Source organism: Varroa destructor, unplaced genomic scaffold (assembly GCF_002443255.2).
Source record: "Varroa destructor unplaced genomic scaffold, Vdes_3.0 BEIS01000005.1, whole genome shotgun sequence".
In the NCBI taxonomy this organism is placed as follows: Eukaryota; Metazoa; Arthropoda; class Arachnida; order Mesostigmata; family Varroidae; genus Varroa; species Varroa destructor.
In genome coordinates this window covers 34,950,133-34,957,210 of record NW_019211458.1, presented here as the reverse complement: position 1 = coordinate 34,957,210, position 7,078 = coordinate 34,950,133, and positions in this window count along the sequence as shown.

Sequence of the window (7,078 nt, the reverse complement as noted above, 5' to 3'; positions counted from 1 at the left end):
CCAAAGAGGAAAATTAGATTTAAACCTTATTTACTTAAAACGCGTGTGTTACTGTTCAGATAAAATTTCATATAAACTAATGGTTTCAATTAGTTATATTGTGAGATGGGGTTAGCACCATTACCGTGCTATTAAGGCCAGTCTAGGCTAATTCAGCAATGAAGTGATTGACTAATTCTGTATACTTCCGGAACCTGGACATGATCCGGGTGGATAACGCGCACGCCTTCGAACGCGTCGCTATGGTGACCATAGGCGTGTCTGAATTTTTAGTAGTGGTAAATGGTGACTACGGTGTCTAGTTATGATGCAGTTTTATACGTCCTTTAACAAGATCCACCTCGGCTACATCTTCTAGTACGGGAAAGCCCTTCGTGTTATACCGAAAAAGTGAGTGATCGCAAAAACTTACACACATAATAGGAATAAACACTAAAAGCGTTCAAAGGCCCTGACTATCCAAATAAAACATACAGACATGTCCTTTTTGTACCAAAGTCGTTTCTTGCTTTAGTCATACTTTTCTTAGCAAACCTCAAATCTCTAACCCTCGGCTTGTTTCAGCTATAAGTTTAGCGGTCGAAGCTACAGCGCCGCCACAATTCACTACGCTTTAATAATGTGGGTAACATGAAAAGGGCAAAAATAGTAGTTTCTCATTGTTTCCCTTACTACCATCTACTGTAGAAGTGCTCAAATATCGATGATTTGTTATTTTTGATTCATTCCGTAATTGTGTTCTAAGGAACAGCGGTATTCATTTCAAAACGTATTTTATTTATTAGTCAGGCCATACCATACGGAAAATTTCGGTCTTTTGCAATGGTCATATTCGAAAGAAGATCATTTGATATTTATTCATTTAAGGAATTAACTTATCACACACGCATAAGCACCTGTTCTTCTTTGAAAATGTATTCGTATTTAACAATCTGGCCTGAAATCAAAAAAAAAAAAGGCCCAGTATACGCTTGAAGCATATTTACAGGAGCTGATTATCAGACCCGATTAACGCTTTTCACTGTCTGAGCAGTCAGCAAACAATTAGGCCGATGTTTATGCTGTTAAAGACGATGTACGATGACCTCAAACGTGTTTCACTCGTAAAAAAGCTTCACACGATTTATAGAGACTCATCATTATGTTTAGAGAAATAGAAATGAGGTAATGGAATCTGATTACTTGAAATTAATCCCTAACGTATATATTAACTTCGTTTTAAAGTGTCATCCGTATTATTATTATTGTATGAAAATGTTCAGCTTTTAGGACACTGTCGTCTCAGAATGACTTCTCCATCAAAGGGTAGTCAATAAAAAAGACAATTTTTTCATTTTTCAATTTGTCTCTTAAATAGGTTTACAATATTTACGATCTACGAGATCTCGAAAGACCCTATATGATCGCGTAAAAAATTCCTATTACAAACACCTATGAAATTATACGGTAGTTTTACACGAAGTGATAAATACGTGCAGAAGTATAGCTGGACCGCACTGGAAGTATAGGAGGACCGCACTGTCGCAAAATTCATCCAACACGTTTTCCAGCTGAGCTGTCTAGCTCGAGCCGTTACTTTTCTAAATTGGCATGGAATGTTGTGAACTTCATACATGTATTGTATGGCACAAGGCTATGGCTAGATTTAGAAAAATTCGCTGGATGGGGTGTCAGAGGAGTGGCGATCGTAATGATGAAGAAAGAACAACAAAACCGCTGTCAGAAAGAGGAAGCTAGGTAGACTAGTCGAAAGATAAAAGCAATAGTTAGTCAAATATTTGGTATAGGAATCGCGTTATTCTAACGAAGGTAATCCCGTTGGCATAGAAGCAGACAAGTCCAAATCTATTACACTTTGGCAAACTACCGACAGCCGACTAGAGATACAGAAGTGGACTCACCGTCTCGTCGGCAGAGTTGGGCCTGCCGCTGCTTCTAGTCTAGCCTTAGATATCCTCGTAGCTTTATTCGTTTATAATATTTTCGGTCGTTTCAGTAATTGTACGATCTTCATCAATCGAATAGACCCATTGACTTGAGAGCTTTTTGCAACAAAAGCCCGGTTCGCTACTACACCCCTCGCACCCTCCCCCCACCCCCCATCATTCGTCCCTTTTTATTCTTTTTCTCTAGCAAGCAAACTACGAGTTCATGATGATAGCTCTTTCCCGTGGGTCGGTGTATGCGCAAGCGACGCCTGTGTTCTCTACTTCGAGTACAAGCTCTAATTGTGTTACGACTGCTTTATACAACTATTGCGGCTTGTCACGGGGCTGCAAGACCCGACCTCGTCTTGTGAAACCCCTCCGAACTGGTCGACACCGTCGGCCAGACCGAGCTAACCTGCAGACTTTGAGCTGTCCTTGTACAGCTTCGTTTCTTTGTGTGTAGAACCACACGAGGAGTGTGAAAGGCACTTCGACATACATACACACACACCCGTAGGACACATAGAGGAAGGACGTATGCGAAGTGGGTTTCGGACCATCCAGAATGCAAGGGCGAGTGGTCGTTCCGTGCGACAGAACAGCTTCGACATTTGTTAGCTAACTGAGACAACTGTCATTTGGACTGCTCGAATTAGAAAGCTGGGTAGGTGGGCCGCAAGGAGAAAAGGAGACCAGCCAGCCAGTCATTCTCTTTAGATCGGCAGAAGCGGCGGTTTCGAAATAGCTCGAACGACAACCAGCTTTCTGCTAGCCATAGTAACTCCATTGGCCAGAATTTACTTGGAACCGTCTTCGAGTAGTAGTAGTAGTAGTGATAGTGGTAGCAGCCGTACCACACTCAAAAAGGCTCAATGCTAGCTGAGCGGTGAGCAACCAAAACTCAAAGGTTGCCGCTGCTGCATCGATGGCACTAGCGCTTGACTAAACCCTGGTGCGTACCACTAGGTGGGTTGCGGGTTTAAAATGTGCAAGGAATGCAAAGGGGTGCTGAGACGCTAGATGACATGGGGGGGGGGGGGGGTACCATGTTGTGATTGGCACCCTGAGGTAGAGAACCACCGCCGGGACTCGATCGGCTAGATGGTAACAGCGACGAGGGAGCGGACTCTATGACGAACGATAAGAACACTGTCTAACAGACCTGCCACAGAAAGAAGTAGAGTTCGGAAACAAGGCTCGGGGAGAAGGGGGCTATAAGCCAGTGTGGATACTTAACAATGAAGGGTTGCAAGATGTCCTGGAGATGATGGCTGGTAGCACTGCTACCACTGAACTGCAGTGTAGAGTCGTTTGAGTATATATTTATCTTACCTACCTCAGTTACTCACCTACTTGCTAACCATCCTGCTTGCCTATATAATCGCTAAGCTGATCAAAGTTTAAGAGGCGTGTGAACGATGATCAGTATTAGGACTAAAGTCTTCTCAATTTATCGAATTACTAAACGTTTCTACCGCCTGATCAACCTATAGGTTTTCTTTCTCTCTCACTACCTAGCCTTCTACTTTATTCTTACTTTTGACACACTCTTATCTTTTTTGACGATTTGATCTCAGCTTTAGCTAAATTGGTACCTTCATGTTCACTATCGGAGAGGCGAAAATACAAATTGTTCACGACCGTTGACAATCAGACATAAGTTTATTAGATCATTTGATTCTTCATTCTTAGAAAACACAATCAAATATAACAACTACCGGATGCGGCGGAGACTACATCACCTTCATCAATATCATCATCATCATCGTCGTCATTTCAGATGTCAGCAAAAAAAAACAAAATCCGAAAACATTGCTTTTTTCCCATTTTTCATTTTCATCTCCCTTCAAACATTCCACCACTCCATAACTAGGAAATGATTCCGAAAGTAACACCATCATCCGAGACACATCTCGATCACCGTTACTCTGAAGCCACTGATAGACAGACGGCTGGCATGTACATAAGTCCCCGGTCCACCTCTTGTGAGCATTGCTTTCTTCCAGTAAGTACAATTCTACATATATATATGTTTGCAACGACGACTGAAAATCCCTTGAGTTAGGGGTAGTTGTTTGAAGCAAAACGCGAGACAAACAGTTATGCTATCCTTATCTTTATTACGATTGGTATCGTTACAATAGTCACTACCCTGAAGGTGGAACGGGGACGTTCTTGAGGTGGCGAAAGGTGGCGTTCGAACACAAAAAACACACGACTTTTGTAGTTTCGCGAATTATGCAACAAATCAAATAATTGGCCAAATTATCAAGCGGTTCTAAGTTGTGAAGGAGATCAGCCGCCGAAGTGTTGCGCTCTACGCCACGCCCAAGATAAAATGAGTTGTCATGACTCAGCACAAAGTTTATATTATCTCTTATTCAATTACATCAATTATATCCATCGTCTTTCAATCTTTTCTGTTATTTCCTTCATTTTATAGCATTTACGTGATTGTGCGGCTTTCGGCGCCGCCGATATGCCTTGTGTGTTTCTACGTATCTACTTTTATATTTATATATATATTTATATTCATCATATATATAGACTTAATTTTTCTTTATATATATATATATATATATATATATATATATATATATATATATTCATTCTTTGAATAGGCTGTATTGTTCAGTGCCCCCCTACACCCGCCCTACCCAGAGAGCTTCCCATACCCCACAATATGATTTTTCGATTTGTCATTGTGGAGACCCGTCAATCCGGCCAATATTTGACTTTATTATCGTAATGTGTTTTATTAACAGAGATGTTTGTTGATGTCCGTTATTACTTTATTTATATAGCCTGCGCGTTGGTCTGATATTTTAGACTGTGTTAAATTAGAAGTTTACTTTGTTGAGTTCATCTAGAGTAATATATACGCAATGGAGTTTTTCTGCTTGATTTCAACATGCAGCCGATCCGTTGCTCTTATTCGGTCAATCGTGAAGTTTACTAACTTTGACAGTTCACTACGTATTTTTTCTTCGGCTAAGATATCCTCATATGTCCACGCGTACAGTCTTAAGTAAACATGAAACGACTCAATAACTTTTCAGGCAGGTTTGTTTTTTATGTCCATTTAACAGACAAGCGGTAGAACAGAAAAATCCTAAAAGGCCGGACATCCAAATGTCATATGATTATTCTCGTTCTATCTAACTTACTTCCTGTCACATGCACGCTGAATAAGATCTCACTTAAATTTCCTTTGTAAGTTTCTCGTCTAGGTTGAGAGAAGAATTTTCGTAAGACACATGCTGTCTTGTCTGTTTTGTTGACTGGCGAGACTCAAATTATCGGACGTCTATTTAATGGACGCAGATGGGAGTTATGCTTCTGCAGACGTTTCACAATTTTCGTGTCCAGGATTTAAATATCCATAAATATTATCATAAACAATATTGTGTCGTTATTTCTCTCTTTTATTTAATCATTTATTTTTTACCGTCCCATATAATAATAATTATCATCATTATTATTATTGTAAGTATTATAAGTCATCATATATAATAGTAGTACACATATATACACGAGCCGACGAGATAGGCGGCCCTGTTCGTGTCGTGAGAAACCATGACGGCGCGTGGTTCAGACGCGCGACCACCCCCGCGCCCCTCCGTCCCGTTCCCCCGCCTGATACCCACCAACCAAATATCATTAATAATATGACGCAGCTGTGCTAAGTATCCACCATACATACATATGTTCTCCTTTTTTTGCTATCACTAGCAACTTTAATTCTCCTCGACTGAACAGAACACGTCTGTCTCCGGGTGATCGCGCATTGGCCACGCTAAGCTCTCGCTGTTTTATCATTATGATCATCTTCATCGCCTTCCCCTAAAGGTCCATGTCTCTCGTTTTCGCGCGCAAGACATGATTTGTTTAGTTAACAGGTTGCTGCCGTCCTCATTAACTTTTCAGTTGCGGATTATGAATTTTGCTGAATACGTTTATTATCCTATTTTCTGCTTCTTAGCATCAGAATTTTTCAATTGAGACCACGAAAATTAGAAAGTTCGAATGGGTCATTTACACTCAAGCCGAAGTCATGTCTCTCGCGTGCATGGGTCCACCAGACATGGGCCACCATTATTTGGCACGTCGCTAGGCCAGATGGGGCTTCAAGCGCGACTGCAAACCTTTTGTCCCCGAGAAGTCTATCTCTGTTGCGGGAAAGCAGCATCGAAGAAGTTTGGTTTGGTGTCGGTATCTCGTACCCTTCTCTCGACCTCTCGTGCGTCTTCTGTTGGTGCCGCTTGAGGCCACTAGCGTCACTGGGGGACGACGCTCAACGTGGACTCTTTTTCAAGGGAGTCCCCGGGGCGGCCGTGTTGATTTTATTGCACTATACACAGTGATGCTTATGTTTCTTTTGCTTTTTGTTTTTGCCTTTGAAATGCGCTGTTTCTGCCTACCTTGGTTATTTCTATCCTGCTCCCGCATCATTCTCCTGGTTTGACCTCTTCATTCACTAAATGCTCATACTTTTTCGATCTTTAGATTTTTTCCTTACTTTTTGCGATACACCTATGCACATTTCATTACGGGACGTGTTCACTGACCGAACCACGACGTCCTGAACCACCATGACAATGTTACAAAAAACGGGTTGCAAATACTCGAGATATATCACGGCGCTTCCCTGTCACTTCGACTCACGGCCGGTAATAGCGGAAGTAGCAGCAGTAGATGATTTGCCCTAATAAAAGGAAGCTGCTCAAAAACACGCAGATTAAAACACACTCGACAATCTGTATAATGATCATCATCAAAATCATATTATATCTTGTTATTTTATTCGTTTTAATCAGTCTTCGCTCTCGCTTAACCTTTCGTTTGCTTTTCATCGTCGTAATAATATCCTCTCAGCAGTAATCTTCATCTTTGCTGTTCATGCCGAATGGCTCTGATTGAGCCACCAATTCATCAACGCTGTGGTCTTCGGCCGGGCTACAGTCAGCGTTCGGTGGCCTTCAATGGGGGCCGCGCGGGCACTGGCATATAATGTATTAGCGTCGGGGTGCTATTCGGAAGGGTTTTGCTGCTTAAACTTTCCTCTTCCCGGTACAACGGATAAGGAAGTTTCTTGTTTTTTTTTAATGAACCCCTCAACCGAGGAACATCTGGCTGGCTGAATATATATA